Source organism: Microtus ochrogaster, chromosome 7, assembly GCF_000317375.1.
Source record: "Microtus ochrogaster isolate Prairie Vole_2 chromosome 7, MicOch1.0, whole genome shotgun sequence".
Taxonomy (NCBI): domain Eukaryota; kingdom Metazoa; phylum Chordata; class Mammalia; order Rodentia; family Cricetidae; genus Microtus; species Microtus ochrogaster.
In genome coordinates this window covers 68,799,708-68,823,417 of record NC_022014.1, presented here as the reverse complement: position 1 = coordinate 68,823,417, position 23,710 = coordinate 68,799,708, and positions in this window count along the sequence as shown.

The following is a 23,710-nucleotide window of genomic DNA, read 5'->3' as shown; positions in this document are numbered from 1 at the left end:
GAGAGAGAGAGAGAGAGAGAGAGAGAGAGAGAGACAGAAAGAGAGAGAGACAGAGAGAGACAGAGAGAGAGAGAGAGACAGAGAGAGAGACAGAGAGAGAGTTAATTGGACATCTGTATCACACCATCCTCCCAAGGCTAGGTGATCATTTAGAAAGAGTGGATTGAAAGATTCTAAGTATCAGAGGGGCTGGAAGACTAAAAACAAACAGTGTTTTGTGGGTATCAGATGACAGTTACTCATATAAACTCACAGTAGTTGTGACAGCACGTTCAAGACATGCTCAAGCTCAAGCCATAGCAAATCCCATCATGGATAGGGGAATCAGTAAGAAGTCCCAACACTAACTGAGGTGAACCAAAGTTTGTTGGTTGGTCAAACACCCACGAATATATGATTAGCACAAATAGGACTTAGCAGGCTTTTAGAAATGAGGTCACAAAGTTGGGTGCATAGGACGGGGGAGTAGAAGCTGTGAGGAGTTGGGAAAGAGTGGGTGAATGTGACCAAAATATGTATCTGATTTTTTTCAAAGAATTAATAGAAATATTCTTAGAGTTCTTTTCTTAGATACCCTACAAAAGATCACAAGAGCCTGAAGAGTCAATTGTGCAGTACATTTTAAAACTGGTGTATTCTGCCGATTAGTGAGAAACAAGTAGCCATCGGTTCATTTTTATAACTGTAGTTAGATACTGATAAAGACCTTGGAGGGAGTAACTCTTCATACATGCCTGCTGAAAATGAACCCATAAACCTACCATCTCTTGTGGGGTTTTTGCCTCTTCAGGAAACAGAACTGCCTTACTTATATTTATGTTCTACCCAATGTCTTGCTCATATTAGAAATTTCTTAAATGTTGAAGTCTAGTTACCAAGCAGGTAGGTCAAGATTAGAATTGCAGAAAGTTAGTATTTGGGCCATGAGATAGGATAAGTGAGCCAGTATATGCTTTTGGCTTTAACAAATTGGTTTCAGAGTATTATGAAAGAATTATTTATCTCGTAAGTGGGCATCATATCATATTGGTGTATTAGCTAAACTTTAAAAAGTTGAACTTGTGACTTTTCAAGAACCTTTGTTGTTAGAATTTCTCCTTTTTATAACATTACATTGTCTTGGGAAAGCTGTGTATTTTTCTTATCTTTTAAATCATTTTTTAAATATTATTTTTTCTTTTTATCGGCTTTTCTGGATGTTTATAACTCTATATTTTATCTTTTTGGTTTTTTATATGTTTTGTTCATACATATTGGAATATTCTCATAAGTGAGTGTTGGTCTTGGTGTTTTCATACAAAGGTATTAAAGTATTGCCTAAAAAAAAAAACAAATTATAACCAGAAAACATCAGCAACATTCCAGTGATTCATATATTCGCTCTGTGTCATGTTCCTCTCACATTCTGTGTTTATTCACACTTCCTGGATAATAAGAACGGTAAACAAATATTTAGAGTCTCCAATTTCAATTTTGCTTGCTTCTGAAAATTAACACAATGCATTTTAAGTGTCATTCAAATCAATACAAATTCAAGATGCATAATTATCCTTCATAAGATGTAATTAGTGACGAGTACATACTAATTTTATGTGTATATGTACTTATGTGTATATAGCATATAAACACATTTGTTTTTAAGATAAACTAATTATGCTTCAATTTTTTTCTTATTGGGAAATTATACTGCACCTTTGGTATTTGGGGTGATTTGCAAATTAATATGATTTATTGCTAGCACAGCTGGAATTTATTTGGTCATATTTTTTCTCATGTAACAGGAGTTATTTTCCCATTAATTTATCTACTGAATGGCCATTGCTCTGTTGACATGAACATCATAATTAACTATTCAATACATCTCCTTTATCTAGAATCAATTAATTATAGCGTTTGGTGATGTGTCTTACTCCTCTATAGGGCATGTTTCCTGACAGATGAACACCTGTTACAAAAACATAGATTTCTAGTTTTTTCTCTGTTTTCTACTTACAGAAAGCTTTTATATCATTTTTTAATGGGAATATTAAGAATCTGGATACACAACATTGCACCACTCCGAGGACCCCCTATGGCCAAAAACTGGATTAGATGTAACCTATTTCCGGTATTGGAAGCTTCATTTGTTGGCAGGAGATATCTATGGGAACCCTGAAACAACCCAGGCTGTTTTTAAGGCTACACAGGATTTTGCTTCTTTGGTCTCTCTCTTCTTCTTCAATCTTCCCTTGAGTGGTGCTGGTTCCACCTTTTTCTGTTTTCTTTCCCTAAGGTAGCTAATGAGTTATTTGTCACAGGGTTATAAGCATTTGCACATCTCATCAACAGCATCATGCCTTCTTTCTGATCCTTTTCTACTTTCCTTGAGCCTAGTACCCAGTGGGTAACTAGGGAGTACTTCCTAAATAGGCAATTGGATGATTTTAAATAAAGTACTTTAACTAAAAACGTTAAAATGCTAGAAAATTCAATTTTTCAATTTTTAGCTTAAAAATAACTTTTGTATACATACTCTTAAAATTCATGTGAATTTATGTTATAAAAGCTTTATGTACCTACTGCACGTACTGGCTTTGTGAAAGCCTAGGCTGTTTGGATGTTCACCTTACTAGACCTGGAAGGAGGTGGGAGGTCCTTGGACTCCCCACAGGGCAGGGAACCAGGTCTGCTCTTAGGGCTGATGAGAGAGGGGGAGTTGATTGGGGGAGGGGGAGGGATATGGGAGGCGGTGGCGAAAATTAAATAAAATTAAAAAAAAGCTTTATGTAAGCACAGGATAGAGAAAATCCTCACTATCTATGTTTTAGCATGCAGAGCCTCTTCCAGTACCAAGAGTTGTGTAGTGTGGGCCTTGGTGTCAGTTTCTGGAGAGCAACCTATACACCTATAGAACTCAATGAATAAGGGAGGTAGGACTGATGCTTATTTAGAGCCTCACCCCCATGACACAGTGTTCTTGGTATCAGAATGTATTCTTCATACTACCAAAGAAGAAACATAACCTGACAGCATAAAACAGCAATGCAGCTACAGAATCTTTGATTTACATTGGTGTCCCGTCTTCATGATATACTAGTGCAACAGTGGCACAAAACTTAAGAGAGCAACCAGCCAGTATTGATTTGACTTTAATCTCTTTCCACGAGATGTAACCCATACTCAACACTGCTCAGACGGCCAAGAACCTGAGACTAGATAGCCCACCTTTATGAGAACACCAAATACTACTATTCTAGTAAAGGAGCATAGCAATAAACTGACTCCTAATGACATTCGGCTATGCTCATAAATCAATGCCTCTTTCAGACATCATCAAAGAAACTTCCTCCTCTAGCAGATGGGAAAAATATAGAGACCCGTATCTAGACACCATGCAGAGAGTGAGAGACCTTGGAAAATTCAGCCCTAACTGGGTTATCACCAACAAATTCTTCCCTGTGGGGCTTAGGGAAACCTTTGGAAGAGGAGGCAGAAAGAATGTGAGAGCCTAAGGGGATGGAGAAACCAAAAAAATCAATACTTTCTAAATGAAACAGGAATGATGCACATATGAACTTATAGAGACTGAGGCAGCATGCATAGGGCCTACAGAAAATAAAATGAAATTTGAAAGCATCATGATGTGTGATTGACATATATATATAGATTTTCATATCCATGCTTTAGGATTCATAAAAGAAAGACAATAAATAAACTGCAGATTGCAGGGATCGGGCTACAAAGGTATCACAGATAAATCTAAGTTAGCACCTGGTGATGCATTCTCAGCAACAAGTTGTAGCATCAGAGAACTTGTCCCATCTAGTTTTATGATTGGGAGATAGACTCACACAGGAAGGGTAGTGGTAGTTATTTTAGTCAGGGTTTCTAATACTGTGATAAAACACCAAGACCAAAAGCAATTTAGAGAGGAAAGGTTTTCTGTTTATAACCGTCAGGCCACATTCCATAACTAAAGGAATTCAGGGCAGGAACTCAAGGCAAGAGAACTTGGAGGCAGGAACTAAAGCAGAGGCCATGGAGGAATGCTGCCTACTGGCTTGCTCCTTAGGGTTCGCTCAGCTTGCCTTGTCACATAACCAAGATAACCTGTCCTCAGGTGTGCTTGGCTCTCCCATGTCAATCAGTTAAGAAAATGCCAACAGACTTGCCTAGAAGCCAATCTTATGAACATTTTTTCTCAATTGAGAGACCCTCTTCCCAAATACTTCTAGCTTATGTCAAGTTTCAAAACAAACCAACAAACACGACACCAAAAACAGTAGTGGATTTTCACTCAATGCCCTAACCTTTATTAATTGGTGGCTGACTTCTAGCCAAAGGCCTTTATTTTCTATGTTTCCATGTGCTATGCGCTAATATTCTTGGTGAGTATTTTAGTAAGGATTTCTATAGTTATAAAGAGACTTCATGACCTTAGAAGCTCTTACAAAGGAAAACATTTAATTGGGACTGGGTTACAGGTTCAGAGGTTTAGTCCATTGTCATCATGACAGTAAGCATGATGGCATGCAGGCAGGCATGGTGCTGGAGAAGGAGCCAAGAGTTCTATACCTATATCTGTGGGCAGCAGGAAGAGAGAGATATTGGAGCTGACTTGAGCATTTGAAAGTTCCCCCAACAAAACTACTCATATTCCAACAAGGCCAAACCTCCTAATAGTTCTGTTCCTGCTGAGCCTATGGGGGCCATTTTCATTCAAACTACAGCAGGGATCCTGGAGGGTTTTTAGATACTTTCTCCCAGGACTGATCACAACTGACTTCTATTGAGTACACTGGGGTTTGATAGAGTACCAGAACATGTTTTCTTCCAGTGTTAGAGATCAAACCCAGGGCTCAGTATGTTTGGCAAGCATTTCCAAGCCCTATGGAAACATTTTACCAACTCCAGCTGTGACACTACTTCAGTAATCTGATTGGTGTTTGGTTGCTGATCTCCGGCTACTGTCCCCATGACTGCTGTCTCTTCTGGATCATTATCACCCTGGGCATCCCCAGAATGCTTTGTTACCACATCTCTGCATCACCAAAATTGATCCTATGTCTGTCTATGCTTTTATTGCCCTTGATAAATCATCTCCAATGTTTCTCCAGGGTTTAGAGGAGCTATACGTTCATGTTGTAGTTCTCATCCACTGGGCATAACAGAAGGAAGAAGGAACTATGATGTACATGTACACCTAATCCAAGGGACAATTAAAAATTGTTAGAAACTGTAGAAGGAGGTGTGAATGTCTGACATAGATTCCTCCCCCACTCTTTTATACTGCTATGAGGTAACACTTGCTTCAGCCATATGCTCCTACTGCCATGATATTCTGCCTTATCTCAAAGCTCAAATCAGTTAACCAGATGACTGGGGCCTGAAACTCCTTGGTTTCAAAGATTTCAAAGAGAAATCTTTTCTCATTTTTTGTCACTATCTCAGGTGTTTTGTTACAGTGACAAAGGTAGCTAACTTATCGTCCTTTCTGAGTTTTCTGAAGATAACTACAGGCAGGTCTCTGGGATATATATATATATCGAATGACATGCAAGCTATGCTTTCATTTTCCCATTTGTGACTGGAACAAAGAAAAAGTTTTATATATGATTAATGCCACTTCTTTTGGATATATTTTTGTTACACTTTTGGAATGTTCCCAGCTCAATATAATCCTAGGGTGGATATAAATCATGAAATACATCATCTTTTAAAAATGAGAATAAGGATAGTATATTGGTAACTCTCTTCTTCAAACATTGAAGTCCAGTCTGAAACTCTTGCTTCTGCAGTGTCTCTCTGATGGAAATATCCTTGTCTGCTCACTGTGACTGATGCCAAGCTTAGCACCAGACATCAATAAATGTGACTTTGGAGATGTAAATTTAAAATTTACTTTGAAAAATAAATACAAGACAACTTCACAAAGCCACTGATCCTTTTGTGCATGGTGATTGGTCCACATACCTGTAATCTGTGTTCTAATCTTTTCATTGCTTTTAAGTGTGTGTGTGTGTGTGTGTATGTTGTAGGAGGTTCTTCTGTTCATGTCTTGCTTTCATTGGCTAATGATTAAAGAAACTGCTTTGGGCCTGATAGGGCAGAACTTAGGTAGATGGAGAAGACAGAACTGAATGCTGGGAAGTAGGGCAGAATTGAGAGACACCGTGACTCTCTTGCCTGAGATGGACACTGGTTAGAATATTAATGGTAAGCCACAGTCATGTGGTGATACACAGATGAATAAAAATGGGTTAAATTAAGATGTAAGAGTTAGCCAATAAGAAGTTAGAGCTAATGACCAAGCAGTGTTTTAATGAATACAGTGTCTGTGTGGTTATTTCTGGTGTAAGCTAGCTGGGCAGCAGGGACAAACAAGGGCCCTGCTCCTTGTAACGTACGTACGTACGTGTGTGTATGTGTGTGTGTGTGTGTGTGTGTGTGTGTGTGTGTGCGTGTGTTGTCTTGAAGCCATATATTAACAACAAGCATCTTCCTTGACTGATCTTCATCTTATCTTTGAAGGCACGTTGTCTTATTGCTGTATCTAATATTCATTTACTTGCTAGACTGGCTTGCCAGAAAGTTTCAGGAATTCCTGTGTCTGCCTCTTCCTCCTGCCTTCTTTCTAATAGGGCTACTGATGTGTAAGATCATACCTTGCTTTCCTACATAGATGCTCGAGATTCTTTCGAAAGTTCTCATGTGTACATGGTAGGCACCCTGTTAAGTGATCCATCTTCCAAAATGCTCTCCTTCTTCTTATACAGCTACTGCTATTCAGATATGGAGACTGCCTTGATACCTTTGCTTACTACTTCTCAAAATGATTCTAACTGCCATAGCCAGGTCAGCTTTCTTCCTTCTTCCTATCTGAACGTAAGGATTAAACTGACCTTGCAAATTTCAGAAGAGACAAATCAGGAATACATATTCAAACATGATTGATGGACACTGTTGGAAATGCTTTCTGTGGATGCTTGTAGGCAGAGGGCAGAGGGCCCTGCCTTTCCTATGGAAGTAATGGTTGTGAGGGAAGAAGTAGCCTAAAACAGATTATCATCATCTTTACTCTCTCTCATGGAGAGAGAGAGAGAGAGAGAGAGAGAGAGAGAGAGAGAGAGAGAGAGAGAGCAGAACCAAGCGGGAAAGACAGAAAATGCTGTTGACAGTCTGAAGCCCTGTATCCAGTTTTGCCTGGTCAGATTAAGTCCTTTGGGATTTGCTGATTATGTAATCATCTGAGTTCATTTTTATATAAGTGAATTTTAAATTTGAATTTCTGTCATTTGCAGGCAAAACAATTCTCATCCTAACGAATAAAGAATGTCTTAGAATAGGAAATTTATATTTTTGCTTCTGAGAACAGAAAGGCTAGGAAATCTTTGGGGACCTACATAAGGATGATTAGAGTTACTTTAAATAGAGGGTCTGCATAAGAAGAACCCAAAATTTCCTTGGGAAACAAAACAAGAAAAGAGAGCACAGAACAATGGGAGAAGTGATCCAGGCCAAAGACCACAGAAACACCATCAGCTAGGATGATCCAGGACATTGTACTTTTTAACAAGGAGAATTCAATAGTCTTTTTTAAAAATCCAATTATTTTTTTTTTTATGGAAGGGAAGGGTGATGACAATTTCTTGGATGTTAAGCTCAAACCAGGATATTGTACTATGAACATAGGGGATTCTGTACTCTTTTAAGAAATCCAATCTTTCATTTTTCATAGAGGGGAAGGGTGACGACAATCTCTTGAATTTTAAACTCAAACCTACTCCAATATCTCTGTCCTTTACACCACTGACAGTTACCTCTATAAAAAATTTTTGGCCACTCTATCTAAAATGTAAAATGTTTTTCACAACCCGTTGACTTGTTTAATATGATATATTTTCTCAGACTTTAAAGCACTCTACATATTTAGTTCCAGTATATTTACTTAAGACCAATCCTGTAAGGAAGTGAAGATATCAGCAATATTATTATATTACTGGTAAAGAAATTGAGATTTTGGGTCTCTTGCAGATATAAAACTTATAAGTGAAGGGACAAGTATTTGACACTAAAACAAAACAAAAAGAAAAAAACTGTGTTGTATGAGCAGCAGTCAGGTCAGTACATGAGGTGACACTATTACTTATGCCTCATCTTGCCCTTTGTGCTGCCATGTTTTAAGGATAGCATTGGGTTGTCATTCTATACCACAACATAATAAGAATGAGCAAAAGGGCTCATGAATAAAAACATCTCAGTGTTAAACTTAGTGGCTTTTAACTATAATCTGTTGAGTGACATGGTCTTCTTCCCACTTGCTCATTTTAGTTATGAAAAACACAAGGACAAAACTAAATCTTTGATGTTACATTAGTTGCATTTTCTTTTTGTCTATCAAATGACACAAAGATTTTGTTCAATGACTGGATTGAATGGCAAACTAGGGGGCAACTCAGTCTAGTAGCTGGCCCTGTGTTTGGCTAAAGAGTAGCTCAGTTTAGTACCAGAGTCTATGTTTCAAGAGCAGTCCTTAGAGCACCTAATTTCCACCTGAATCCCTAGTCCATTACTACAATCACGACTAAGTCAGGAGCTCTTTCTTTCCTAAATTCTTTTTTTGTTTTTTTGTTTTTCGAGATAGGGTTTCTCTGTGGCTTTGGAGCCTGTCCTGGAACTAGCTCTGTAGACCAGGTTGGTCTCGAACTCACAGAGATCCGCCTGCCTCTGCCTCCCTAGTGCTGGGATTAAAGGCGTGCGCCACCACCGCCCGGCTCCTAAATTCTTTTATAGAAAAGGTATATGTGTTTACGTGTGTCTGTGTGAGAGTGCATTGTGTGCGGGTATGTACGTGTGTGTGTGTGTGTTTGTGCTCACGATGCATGTAGAAGTCAGAGGACAAACTTTCAGTAACTAATTCTCACCTTCCGTCTTGTTTCTCCCATACTATTATATACATAAGTTAGCTTGCCTACAGGCTTCAGGGGAGTTTTCTAATCTCTTTCTCTTTCTTCACTTTAGGAGTATTAGATGCATTACAACCACATCTATCATTTTATTTGTAATGTATATTGCAGGGTTCTAACTCTGATCACCAGGTTTTCTCATCAGAAGCTTTTATCCAATGAGTCGTTGTCTGAGCCATTAAATTCACAGAATTCTTAGTGCATGTTGCTAGTAGAGGAAATCTTAGCTCTCATCATATTTATTCCTTCATCATCGTGTTTAATGCTTTAATTTCATAGCAGGTATTTAATAAAATAAGTAGGCTTAGATATGACTGTCACACAGTTGCACAGAATGCACAATATCTAACTCTCCAATGATTTACACTAGATTATGGTATGAATAAGTCCCCTAACTAATCTTCACAGCCGTAGATGACTTTGAGCTAGACATTGCAGTATTTCATTGTGTCCTCCTAGATAAACCAACTGCTCCAAAGAAATCTGAGACTCCAAGTTAAGGTGCAACCATTGAGAAAGTATAAAATTTAAAGAATGAAAGGCACACTATGTCTCTAAAACACAATATTTCATTGTAAAACAAATTACTTAGGATGGATATTTTATTATCTGGTAAAAACTTGAGTGTGAGCCCTCATTTCAAGACTTTTCTGTCTTTACTTAGCAGAGAAGGAAGCTAGGGACAGTAAAGTAGAATAATGCCGAGACATTTAAGAAACAGAGAAACAAAGGGAAATGGATTCAGGGAATATCTCGAGGAGGAATGAGTGTCAGAACCCTAATGAAATATACATAAATGCAATGGTTGGTTTATGTAACATGCCCTGGTGAGTCATGGCATGTGGCTTGTGAAGTCTCAAAAAGAGGAACTGAAGATATTCTTTTTTAGATGAGAACACTGAGGGAAGGAACATTTTAATGTGTTTCCTGACACCTCTTGGAGTTAATTTCAAAAGTGTTGCCACAGGTAGCAACCCCAATAAATCTCAGCCCCATCACAGCTACAGTGTTACAATCTGCTCTACCTGGCTTGGAGAAGTTTTGAAAAGCAGCCAGCAGCCGCAGATCTGTCTCAACACAACTCACTGTGAGGTTTACAGTGGTCAGGCAGGGCCAAGGTCACAATCATCGGTAGGGATAACAAAACACTACTGTGATTATTGTACTTACTTCGTTGCTTTGCTCCCTTTTCTCCATAGACTATAACTATGTTGAAAATCACCTATGGCTAAGTGCCTGCCACATAGCAGAATCTCTCACTAAAGATTGTTAAGGAGGGAGTATAGTTGCTACTTTCATCCATCAACTGAGAATCTCAGCTCCGGTCCCTATGCCTATTTGTTCATCTTTATTATTCCCCAAGCCTATTAGTACTCTGTGTGGTTCGTGAGGCTATTTTAGCCAAGATAGATGTTTGCACAGATTTCTCCCTGTCCTGGCAAGTTCAAGAGTGGACAGTGCTATTATCCATTCTGGATCAAAACCAGGAGTTCCTCTTTACTTAGGCTTTAGGGCTAAATCTTCCTGTACATAGAGATGTATCATGTTGATGCTCCTGATGGGCAGGCTGCCTGGAGCTTCATTGAGTTATCAATGTTTCTACTTGATCTATTGACAGTGGAGGCTTGAAAGTAAACAGCTTTGCCAACTCCAAATAGCTAGTTTGAGGCCTGGCAAGCTCTTGCACAAAGCTAAGAGCTGGCATAGAACTTGAGGCTTGCAGTGAGTCTTTGCTGTTGCCTGTAGGAGGAAGGCATTTTATGAAAAAGTCTGTATTCTAAAACTAGGGCAGGAAATTAGACCTTGAATGGAATTCATTTGTTCACGGAGCTCGAATACATGCAAGAAATAAGACACTGGCATTAGGAAGAAAGAGGAAATAGGGTTTAATCCTCACTTTATGAATCACTGCTGTTTTGATTATAATATTTCTGTATCTGTAAGAAAGATAAGGAAACAGCAATGCCACTTGATAGAAAAGGAGGTGTGGGTTATTGCCATCAGATTTATAGAAACCTAGCTAGCACTCATCCATGGACCTACAGAATCTTGCCTACAAAAAACTTAAGAGAAGACTCAGCTACAAACAGATTAGATTTCTTCATCGGTTAATAGGTAATCATACCAGGGAGGTTTAGTGAGAGAATGAGCTTGGTATTGATGCAGCAACACAGAGAGAGTTCTTATATTTAATAGTAGAGGAGAGAAGAAAGAGTCATAATATATATAAACCAGTGAGTGTACAAAGTTAATACACATGATAAACATTGAAGGCATGTTTTATGTTGATTAAAGTATCCTGGTGAGAAAGTAATGAAATAATACTATGCTAATATTATATTAACAATTATTAATATGAATTAATATTATTAATACATTAATAATATTGCTAATAGTAATATCAGCAAACTTAAATGTGAAATAAAAGGATTGTGTGCCATAGACCATAGTCAATTTTGGTCCTGAATTAAGTAATATGAATAATTCAATGTCGTGGTTCACTAACGGCAGGAAAATACCCATGCTATTAAAATTTTGATGTGAAATGTTCTCCATAGGATCCTGTGTTTGAATGCTTGACAGGAAGTATGTGGTGCTATTTTGGGGAGTTGTGGAACTTTTGGGGAGGTGTGGTCTTAGTGGAGGAAGTGGCTTTGGAGGGGAAATTTTTGAAGTTTGTAGCTATTCTTGGGTCTTTGTGTTTCTGCTTCCTGGTTCTTTAAATTGTCTATGGTTCTAGTAACACAATCCTACTGCTACAGAGCCCCATAAGGCCACCACTTCCCCACTGTGATCAGCTATGTTTCCTCAAATCATGAGACAAAATAAATACTTCTTCCTTTGACGCTGTATACTGATTGTCAACTTGATGGGATCTAGAATTATTACCTATAAGACAAACTTCTATGCATGTCTGTGTTTCTAGCTCATATTGTCGAATTGGAAAGTCACTCCCTAAATATGGATAACAAACAGTCTAATGGCTAGGATTCTAGACTAAATAAAGAGGAGAAACAACACTAAATCAACATTCATGTTTTTGTGTTTCCTGATTATGGATGCAGGAGGATTAGTTATCTCAATCTCCTGCCATCATGAGTATATTGCACTATGGTTGACTATACTCTTGATCTGTGAGCCCAAATAAATCTTCCTTCCCTTAGCTTGTTTTGTTAAGCATTTTCTGACAGTAATAGAAAAAGCAATACTTTCTTTTAAGTAGCTTTCAAAAGTATTCATCATAAGAACAGGAAAAGAAAAATATGATAGCTATTGTCAGTAAAATCAAAAGGTGATATAAGTAAGAATAACATGGCTAGGAGTACTTGAACTCAGTGTTCAAGTGAGACATTGTAAGCTCAAAGAAAGGGATATCATAGCTCAAAGAACCTTTATAAAAGATAGGATTAGACACAGATTCATTAAACTAAGACACCAAGAAGCCCCAAGACTGATGAAGGAGGGACAGCTTGCATAGGAAGAACCTCAAATTGTGTAACAGTGAAAGCTATGACTGGCTTCACAGATCATATTTATAGATTCTATGTTAAACTTACGCATGTAGAGGCTATGAAAGGTTCTTCAGTGCCTAGGCTTCCGGTAAAGGTGGCCAGGGCAAGAATAGAAAGTATATGGCTTGGTCAGATTTTTTGCTGAGTTCTATAACTGTTGTCAGGGAGCCAAAGTGGATGCAGACAAATCTATTAAGATCTTTTTGCAGTAGTCCAGATGGTCTCTGAGAGTGGTTTGGACAGCTATGTGGGCTGCATATGACTAAAGAGCAACTTCTAATTGGAAAGATAACATGGAGAGAGTATCAACTCATTATATAAACCTGATAAATATGTCTCCTAAGTCACGATGAAGATATTTGTATTTTTTTAATCTCCTTTATATTGGAGTATTAGGTATGCCTTATTAGACTGACACAGAAATAATCTTGTAAACATTTTGTGAGCTGTGGGCACAGGAAAAGGAATTGGAAACAGACTTTCCTGGGTGCTGTTTGTGCTTGCCTTTCCTTGTGGTATGACTTCAGCGATGTCCCAAGAAGAGACTGCTTTGCCAAGCTCTGTCGAAAGATGACTGAAGTACTGAGCCTTAACTGACCAAGAATAAAATGAACAAGAGCTTAATTTTCTTTCTCAAGTGTACATCAAATGTTTGTTAAGATACCATATGGTTACCCATAAAATGAATCTCAGTGTGTTTCAAAGGAGCAGTATCACACCAAGATTGTTCTTTTATAAAAATGGCATTAAATTTCAAAGAAAAAAAAGTTAGTCAAATCATTCTAAGCTCAAGACTATATTTTAAAATTAGACTAGTGGGGCTGGAGAGATGGCTCAGAGGTTAAGAGCATTGCCTGCTCTTCCAAAGATCCTGAGTTCAATTCCCAGTAACCACATGGTGGCTCACAACCATCTGTAATGGGGTCAAGTGCCCTCTTCTGGCTTACAGGCATACACAGAGACAGAATATTGTATACATAATAAATAAATAAATATTAAAAAAAAATAAAATCAGACCAGTCAGACTAGTCACTAGAGGGGTTGCCTATGTGTCAAATGAAAACATAAAATAATATATCCTTCAAGAAGGAAAAAATAAAAGGGAAGACAGAAAATGTCAAGTTTATAGAGAGCAACTAACAAAAATGTGAACATTAAATATATTGGAGGGAAAAAATTAAAAATAATGATCTATGATTTCACTTAAGAACTTAGAAATATGCTAACTAAATTTAAATAAGCAGAAAAATGTTAAATATATGTGCAAAACCAACAAAAATAAATAGTAGACAAAAATCACAAAAGCAAAAATCAATATTTAGAAATGTTTAATAAATTATTAAAAACAACAATATTACTTAAGAAAGTAAAATAGAAGTGGTATTAGTAATGAGACAAGATATAGTTCTAGGATCTAAAACTATTAGGTAACAAAAGAAAATGTTATGCTTGCAGATTCAGCAATACAGAGGAAATGAAAATAAAAATCCTTGGAAATCCCAACTTGTTAAAACTGACATTAAAATAAAAACCAGGATAACTTATTCATCTAAGACACTAAACTCAAATTCCAAAATCTTTTCAGAAAGAAAATGTTAAAGAATTTTCTTCTTAAGTTCTCATATGAGGGTGCCAAAGACCCTAAAATAGATAACCACCAAAAGAGATCTCAAAAAAGGAGGAAAATGAGATTACTTATGCAATATGATATAAAGCTAATGTCTCCCGAGCCATCTGGTATTGTTGAAAACACTTCGAGGGCTGGAGAGATAGCTCAGTGGTTAAGAGCACCTGTTGCCCTTCTCCAAGACCCAGGTTTGGTTTCCAGCACCTACACATGGATCGTAACCATCCATAATTTCAGTTCTAGGGATCCAACATTCTTTTTTGACTTATGTAGGCACTATGCAAGGATATGTGTGCAAACTTTCATACACATAAAATAAATAAAAGATAATATTAAGTTAAAAGAGTAAAGTAGAAAGGTGGAGTCTCAGTGTACATGTGAACACGCAAATATACCATAGCAATTCCACGAGAGTGAAGGACATCCTGAGCTGCCTGTAATGGATAAGGGCCAACTAGAGATGAAGGGACAACTGGATCTTAGTAGAAATGATTGCAATGACACTCAAAGTCTGACTTGCACTATATAATGAGATTAGTTTAGGCCATTCTTTTGTCCATTTCTATTTAGCTTGCTAGATTCATACAAAGTAGCCAGGACATTAAGCACTGTCTTCCCTACCTATGATGTGAGGTTTGGAGAAAGGGGAACTTTGTCTTTGCCACCAATCACTGCTGCCTCTTAAGTACCTTGTAGGCAGAGTCTTCTGTCTAGACAGTTAATCAGTTCTGTCTTGCTAGTCACTCACCAAAGAATTACAAAGAGACAATATTAATTATAAATGTTCAGTTGATAGCTTAGGCGTGCTTTATTTTAGATATCTCTTATGGGTTAAATTAACCCATTTCTATTAATTAATGTGCTACCACGAGGCTTATTTACCTCATCTATGAACTTCCATCCTGATCTCTCTGCATCTCTTGGCGTCTCCTCTCGACTCCTGAGACTCTGCCCTCTTTTTCCCAGAGTTCTCTCTGCCTCTAAAATCCTGCCTAATCATTGGCCAATCAACTTTTTTATTAGCAAAGAGAGCAACACATCTTCATGGTGTACAAAAATATTATTCCACAGTGGTATCTGATACACAAAATATACTAAAATTTGAGCCATGGTTACTTGTGTACAATGGTTTAGAAATTGCCATAAATATTATTCAAGATCAGTTCTTGAACTCTGGAATACTGGATTACTGAGTCTTTCATCTCTCCACAAGTAACATGAAACCAAGTGACATCACATTATATGTGCCAATTCCACATTCATTCATTGAACTTCTATGAATTCCTATGAAACACAGCCCAATCTAGGCTCCAGGGATTTAGCAGTAAATTACACTAGTCAAGTCCAAATTCTCCAGGCTGCACTCTAACTCAGAGAACCTGCTGCTTCTGCCTCCCAAGTGTTGGGATTAAAGGTCTGCACCACTACGACCCAACTCAAGTTCAAATTCTTTTTCTGAAACTTTTCATGGGATGTAAGACCGTTGGTGGCTTAATAGGAGTATTGCATTACATGGAGTGGGAAATTCACACATGAAAGGTAAAAGCCTGTGAAGTGATAATTAGAGGTTTTGATAACGTGTGATGGAACATTTATTTGTCCTGGAGTAGAAACAATGATGCAGTAATCCAAGGAAAAATGATTAAAACCTTATGGGAAAAATACAGTTTCTCTTTGAAAAATATCTGAATAAGGAGAAAGCAAGGACCTGTGGGAGGATGAAGAAATGCTGACTTTAGGGAAAACAGGGTTGAGAGCAGGTTTTATTTTGAAATTTTAAGGATAGTAGGTATTTCAACATGATGTCTGCAGGATCAAGGGAAGAAGCCATTGGAGGAGGTTTGAAATATCCAACAGACAGAATAATTGATGGAGTGAAGCTTTAGAGGAGGAAAAAGTTGCAGGCATAGGTGGGGGTTTCTGGTTTAGAAAAAAAAAGTCAACATCTTCTTTTGGAGAGGCAAAAATAAAGTAAGGAAAAGTTTAAAGAAAACACACATACCAGAGGGAGCGAGATCCAGAAGGTCTGCTGCCTTTCTGAAGAAAGGCTTGCTGGTCGGAATAAGCAGATGGTGAGAGAGGAGCAGCTGACTGCATGGAATGGAAAGGGCTGGGAAATACATGCAAAGAACAGGAGGTGGCCAATGTCTGGAGAAAGGTTCTTGAGAGGTCATGGTAGCTTATCAGAACAGAAGTCTCATTCTCCAGTGCATATTGAGGGGAAGTCCTCCAGCTGAAAACAGACTGCCCAGCCTGTACCCATCCAGTCATGGGGTGGCTTATCTAGAGTTTCCTTTGAAATGTTGGTCCTCAAAGTATATTTTTGGAAAATAAAGCAACCTTGTTTACCACCATTCATCAACCCAACCTATTATGCCAAACAGCGATGCACAAAACCTTAGCTGTTTCCCTGATTTCTCTCCTTCAAATTGCCTAGAGACAAGTCTTTTGCTCTGGTGGAAGGCAGGGACAAATGATGTGGGATTCCCCTCTGTATGCTGTGAATGCCACTGGTTAGTCAAGGACAGCTTTGGGCCTGCACAGGGCAGAATATAGGTAGGCAGGGACAAAATAAACTGGGAAAAAGAAGGGCAGAGTCAGGAGAGAAGCTGGAGACAGACACGCTGAAACTTTACCGGTAGGCCACAACCTCATGGTGATGCACAGGTTAATGAAGATGGGTTAAATTGAGATGTAAGAGTTAGCAAATAAAAAGCTAGAGCTAATGGGCCAAGCAGTGATTTAAATAATTTAGATTCTGTGTAATTATTTTGGGTCTGAACTACTGGGCAGCCTGCAAGCAAACAAATGGCCTCCAACAACAGATAAATTTAATTCTGTTAGGAAAAGTCCCATAATTTAGCTTATTTATTTATTTCATATGCCTTAATATCTCTCAATTGTTTTATTTTTTTTATAGTTTGACAAGTGACAATATTCATTGTCTCTAAAAACTTCACCTTCTTTAAGAAATTTCAGGAGCTGCTAGATGGTCCAGTAGTAAAGGTGCTTGCCTCCAAGCTTGACAACTTAAGTTCAATCTTAGGACCACATATGATGGAAGTAGGGAGAACTTACTTTCTCAAATTATTTTCTAACAACATGTACACAGTGGCACCAGTGTGCATATTTTACACACACACACACACACACACACACACACACACACACACACACACACACAAAGATAAAACAATTAAATAGGAAATCTCAAGATTGAAGTACTTTTACCTGTCGGTCTAGGATGATGAAGGATTTGGCATGAAAGTGAAAACGGAATGAAGAGAATTGTCTTTGATTCCTCTTTGCCTTGTTTCTCTTGAGTGTGTGGGATTATGATTACAAAAGTCATTGTCTTGGTCATTGTCTGGGCAATTTCCAGTGGTCCAAGACGACAGGTTTGAGTTTGAACATTTGTTGTGGTATGAAGTCTGTGTCCTGTCTCCCAAATTCATGGTGAATCTTAGTTACCCATGTAGTAATATTAACATATAGGTCTTTCAGAAAGTGATTAGATCAAAAAGACTTGGTCAGCATGAATGGAATTGATGCCCTTATAAAAGAGGCTTGAAGCAGGTATGGTGTGCAATGAATGGAATCTTGGCACAGAGGTTGAGGCAGGAGGACAATGAGTTATAATTTAGCCTCAATTATAATTTAGCCTCAAGTGTTAGAATGAGTTAAAGAGAAGTGTTAAAGACTGGCTTGGAACCTACAGATATCTGCCCATCTCTGGCTTCTAAAGCCCTATGATTAAAGACGTGCACCACCATGCCTGGCTCAAAAATTTTTTAAAAAGATTTTGAAAGACTTCTTTCTGTCTTTATTAGGACTTGTGTCTACAACATGGCATTACCTACATACATCTGGGTGACAGAGAGAAGCCTTGACAGATGCTGAATCTACTGTACTCTTGATCTTGGGCTTCTTTGACTCCAGAACTATAAATCATAAAATTCTATTGTTTATAAGTTAGCCTGATGGCTTCTTGTAGCTATCCAAGTGAGAAGCTTTCGGCCAGGTGGTGATGGTGCACGCCTTTAATCCCAGCACTCAGGAGGCAGAGGGAGGCAGATCTTTGTGAATCTGAGTCCAGCCTAGTCTACATGAGCTAGTTCCAGGGCAAGCACCAAAGCTACAGAGAAACCCTGTCTCGAAAAACCAAAACCAAAACAAACAAACAACAAACAAAAAAAACAAGTGAGAAGCTTTTAAAACAACGTATCATAGATTGAATGGCTTATATAACATAAAAGCGTTTTCTTTCATTTCTATATATTAGAGATTCAGACTCAAAGCACAGGCACTTTTGAGTAGTATGATGGGAAGGGTCTCTGTGTAGTTCTTGGTTGATTTCTAGCCTTCTTGCTGCATCATTACATGATCTAGTGTTTGTGTGTACAGATTAGTGGTAGTGAGAAACAGTGGGGGAGAGGAGAAGAAAGAGAACAAGAGAGAAAGGGAGGAGGTGGAAGAATGGAGAAAAACAGACAAAGAGACAGAGAGAGATGTGAGTTGGGATTTACGCATTGAAGGTCCACCACTCAACTCCCAAATACATACAGAGTTTTATTCTTACTTATGAACGCCCAGCCTTAGTTTGGTTTGTTTCTAGCTAGCTTTTCTAACTTAAATTATTGTTTTTTTCTTTAGCTTCTGGGCCTTTTACCTTTCTTTATTCTACATAACTTTCTCTTTTTTTTCCTTCCTTCCTTCCTTCCTTCCTTCCTTCCTTCCTTCCTTCCTTCCTTCCTTTTTGTGGCTGCTGTGTGGATGGGTGGCTGCCCCCTGGAATCCTCCTCTCCTCTTTTCCTCCCTCCTCCCTCTTCTTTGAAGCCAATATTTCACTTCCTATTTATTCTCTCTACCTGGCAGCTCTACCTATTTCTCTTTCTTAACTATCTATTAGCCATTTAGCTCTTTATTGGACCAATCAGGTGCTTTAGACAGGCAAAGTGGCACAGCTATATAGAGTTAAACAGATGCAACAAAAAAGAATGCCGCACATGTTTGCATCATTAAACAAATATTCCACAGCATAAATGGATGTAACGCTTCATAAACTAATAGCCCACAAGACAGAGACAGAGACATAGTCTAAGGTTCTGGTATCATTTATTTTTTTGAGACCTAGTATCTTTTTAAGTAAGAACACTTGTCATGTTGGATCACATACCTACTCTTACATCTTCATTACAACCTAATTACTTCTTTATTGTTTTCTTTTCTTCAGAATCACCCACAATAAACCTCTGCTGGTTACTTTTTAGCAAATTGACACAAATCAGAGTTGTTTGAGAGGGAGAAATCTCAGTTGAGAAATTGCCTCTATCAGATTCCTTAAGATTGGCTTGTGGGAATGTCTGTGAGGATATTTTCTTCATTAAAAGATTGATTTGGGAGTGCCTAACTCACCATGGGCAGGTGGTTGTGGATTGTATAAGAAAGCAAGCTAAGCAAACCATGGTGAGCAAGCCAGTCAGCAGTACTCTTCCATGGTCTGTGCTTCAGTTCTTGTTTTACTTCCTTTAATGATCTACTGGGACATGGAAGTGTGAGTGTGATAAACACTTTTCTCCACAAATCATTTTTGTTCACTATTTTATCACAGCAACAAAAAATCAAAGTAGTATTTAAAAAATAACTATGTAGTCTGTTTCACACAGACACAGATACCGATGCCATCCATCAAAGAAATGGCTCATTACCATTATGCTGTAAGTCCATTAACAGAGACTTTCAGCTGGGTCTTGGTTAGTCCCCAGCTTCACAAGTAAATTGTCAAGGTATAGACAGTGACATGGCCTATATGGAATGGGGGACAAAAAACATAAACAAAGAAACCTTCTATAAATCATAAGGAGCCCCAACCATTTTCACTGAGGCACAGATCATAGAAGCAGCATAACAGGATTAGAATTCACCATCATAGATCTGGGGCATCCATACCCACAGTTACACATAATTTATCACTAAAATGCTATTAGAAAAGGACTCACTACCTTCCCCAGCTATTCACTCCTTGTGACTATTTTGCTTTCTCAGTTCATTTGCTCCTTCTAATAAATATCAGAGGAAGGAGTGGAAAATTAGAAATTGAATCAGCCTGTCTAAAATCACACCACCTGCTAATGATAGAGGGATAACTAAAATCCAAGCTCCTAAGTCCTCATATGTCTAATTGCTCTGCTGGCACCCTACTACACCTTCACTTCACTGTGGGAGCAGAAACCCCATCTCTTCTACTTGTCTGTAATGTACTGTTTGGTGCCTAGTATATGAGAGAGTTTTGGTGCCTGGTGATAGGAGCTCCTAGCCAGAGAACGTTCATTACATGCCAACCTCTTTCAGCATATGGTGCCATTCAGTCCTCTAAGCAACATGGCATACTTTGCATTACGATCATTCTCATTTTCCCCATGGAGGAAGAAGGTGTTGGAGAATGAGTTGTCACAGCCGAGCGCCAACAAGCCAATGGTCCAACCCAGCTTGACGGAGCAAAAATCAGTGACTATAGTTAGGATAGTAGAGAGCACATGCCTGTTGGGAACTGATTGTTCTCATAGAACAGAAAGGCATTTTAGTTTAGATTTTTATTGGTGTCTTCACAACATTTATTATGTCTTTTTTATTAAGCAGAAAAAATGTACATTTACTAAGGAAAGGTGAGAAAAGAACTCCCAAGGAAATGAAGAGTTCCAAGGGAAACATACCCAACACTCATTGTATCTTGATGTATTATTTGATATCACTTTTCTAAAGAACATTCATATTTTCTCATATGTGATAAATGTAAAATTGTCTATCCTCTATCCTCTGTACAGACAAGACTTTGGAAACATATTTTAGAAGTTTTGCATACAGTTTTCCTAAGGGATGTAAACAAAAGTCTACTAATTATACTTAAGGCATTTATAATAAACCAAAAGAACAATCTCATTCAAGTCCAACTTACAGAATTACGGAGTTTATTCGGAGGGATTCTTACTGCAACACAGGTGAGGGGTTACTTATTAATGTGTAGGTGACACCATCTCCCAAATAAACAGTTGCATCAGCAAAGGTCCTGCTCCAGCATGGATGACAGCTGTCTGGAAGCTGCACAGTGGAGTACCTAACCTGCTTAACTTGTCACATGCTCTAGCATCTCTCAAGACCTCATGTAGCCCGGACAGAATTATATACAACTAGAAGATGAGTCACTTGAGGGAAGGGGTAGATGTACTCTTGGATAGTGTCTAACAACCCTCTCCAATCCTTCCTTCTTCAAAAAATATCAATAGACAAATCTTGCTGAGGGTTTCCTGTAAGTAACCATAGTTTTTCTGATAATGATAACAGGCCTATTATACCCAGAGGACAATGTTACACAATAATCATTGCCTAAAATAGTAATAGCTCATTACTTTTTTAGTATCTCATGATAACCCAGAGGAACATCCAAAGTTCATGATTTTATTTTACTTTTAATTTTTAATCTAATTTTGCCTTTTACATGTAAGATTATAATATAATATAATTACACAATTTTGTCCTTCTCCTTCCTTCTCCAAAACTCTTACATATAACCTATTTGCTCTCTTTAAAATTCATGGTCTCTTTTTTTTCTTAATTGTTGATGAGGTGTGTATGTGCATGTAATACAACTTGCTCTGTCTATATAGTGTTACTTGTATGCATATGTTTTGATGGAGGAAGGTCATTGGTTAAATAAAAAGAAACTGCTTGGCCCTCATTGGTTAGAAAGAAGATAGGTGGGAGGAGTAAACAGAACAGAATGCTGGGAGGAAGAGGAAGTGAGCTCAGACTCCACAGCTCTCCTCTCGGGAGCAGACGCCTCAGAGAGACGCCATGCTCCCTGCTCCTGGGAAGATACACACGATGAAGCTCTGACCCAGGATGGACATAGGCTAGAATCTTCCCGGTAAGCACACCTAGGGGCGCTACACAGATGATTAGAAATGGGCTAAATTAATATGTGGGAGTTAGCCTAGAAGAGGCTAGATAGAAACGGGCCAAGCAGTGATTAAATGAATACATTTTGTGTGCTGTTCTTTCGGGCATAAGCTAGCCGGGCAGGCAGCTGGGGTGCTGGGGACGCAGCCCTGCCGCTCGTATTACTACAATGTTTTTCATTTTTCTAAACTTCAGCATTCCTTACTTGCCCATAGTTCTTTGTGTAGGGTGGAAATCCCAAGAGCTTTCCCTTATTCATTTCAGCATGTCTAATGGTGTCATCTTTGTTCAGGGCAGATCAAGGGCAGAGAGAGAGTGGGGAGAGGTCACTAATCAATTCTCCACTGCCTATCTGATCAATCAGGTTCTTACCCCAATATTTGACTCCCAAGTTCTTATTGATAAATAATAATTAGATAAGTGCTTCATCTGGCTTCCAACTTGGTGCACAAGATCACAAGGTAGTCACTAGAACCTCTGCCTGCCTCAGGATGGGAAGATCTTTTCCCATTCTGTATGCTGTTGTTTTGTCTTGTTGACCATGTTCTTTGCTTTACAGAAGCTTTCCAGTTTCATGAGGTCCCGTTTATTAATTTTTTCTCTCAGTGTCTGTGCTGCTGGGGTTATATTAGGAAGTGGTCTCCTTGAATTTTGCAGGAAAATGGATGGACCTAGAAAACATCATTTTGAGTGAGGTTACCCAGACACAGAAAGACAATTATCACATGTACTCAGTCATAGGTAGTTTTTAAGCATAAAACAAAGAAAATCAGCCTACAAATCACAATCCCAGAGAACTTAGACAATAATGAGGACCCTAAGAGAGACATACGTGGATCTAGTCTACATGGGAAGTAGAAAAAGACAAGATATCTTGAGTAAATTGGGAGCATGAAGACTTTGGGGGAGGGTTGAAGGATATGGGAGAGGCAGGGAGGAGAGCAGAGAAAAATGTAGAGCTCAATAAAAATTAATAAAAAAAAGAAATCAAACCAGGAGTATAAAACATATCAGATTCTATACAGGTCTACCAGGCCCTCTTGCACAAGGTAATGATGAAATTGATCTACTATTGATTGAAAATGTGCTAAAAGCCTCAAAATTTTATAAGAAGCTCCATGTCAATAGCAAGGGTTTAAAGATTTTTCTATCACTTGGCAACAAGCCAAGAAAATTAGAAGAAAATGACCAACTTGATCATTATTTAGCAAAACATCCTTACCTATAAAAAGTAAGATAAAGGGCACTCAAAGAAATGAAATTTAGCAAACACATGTGCTTGTTTTGCAAAGTTTAGAAAATTAAAATATGTACTTCATACCATAGATACATATTCAGCATTTCAATGGGCAACTGCCATGAATTCTGAAAAGGGTGACTCTGTAATTACACATTTATTAAAAGTTATGGCCATCATGAGAAAACTTGTATATATTATGACAGACAATTCTCCAGCATATGTCTCAGGAAAACAAAACAGATTTTTTTCATATTATAACATATATTGCAGGTATACTGCACACTCCTACAGGGTGAGAGGTTATTGAAAGATGCACTCAAAGTTTACAAGATAGGCATAATAAACTGAAAGGGGTAATAAAGACTCCCAGAGATAGATAGTACAGTGCTTTAATAACTTTAATTTTAAAGTGGTAATAAGAAAGAACAGC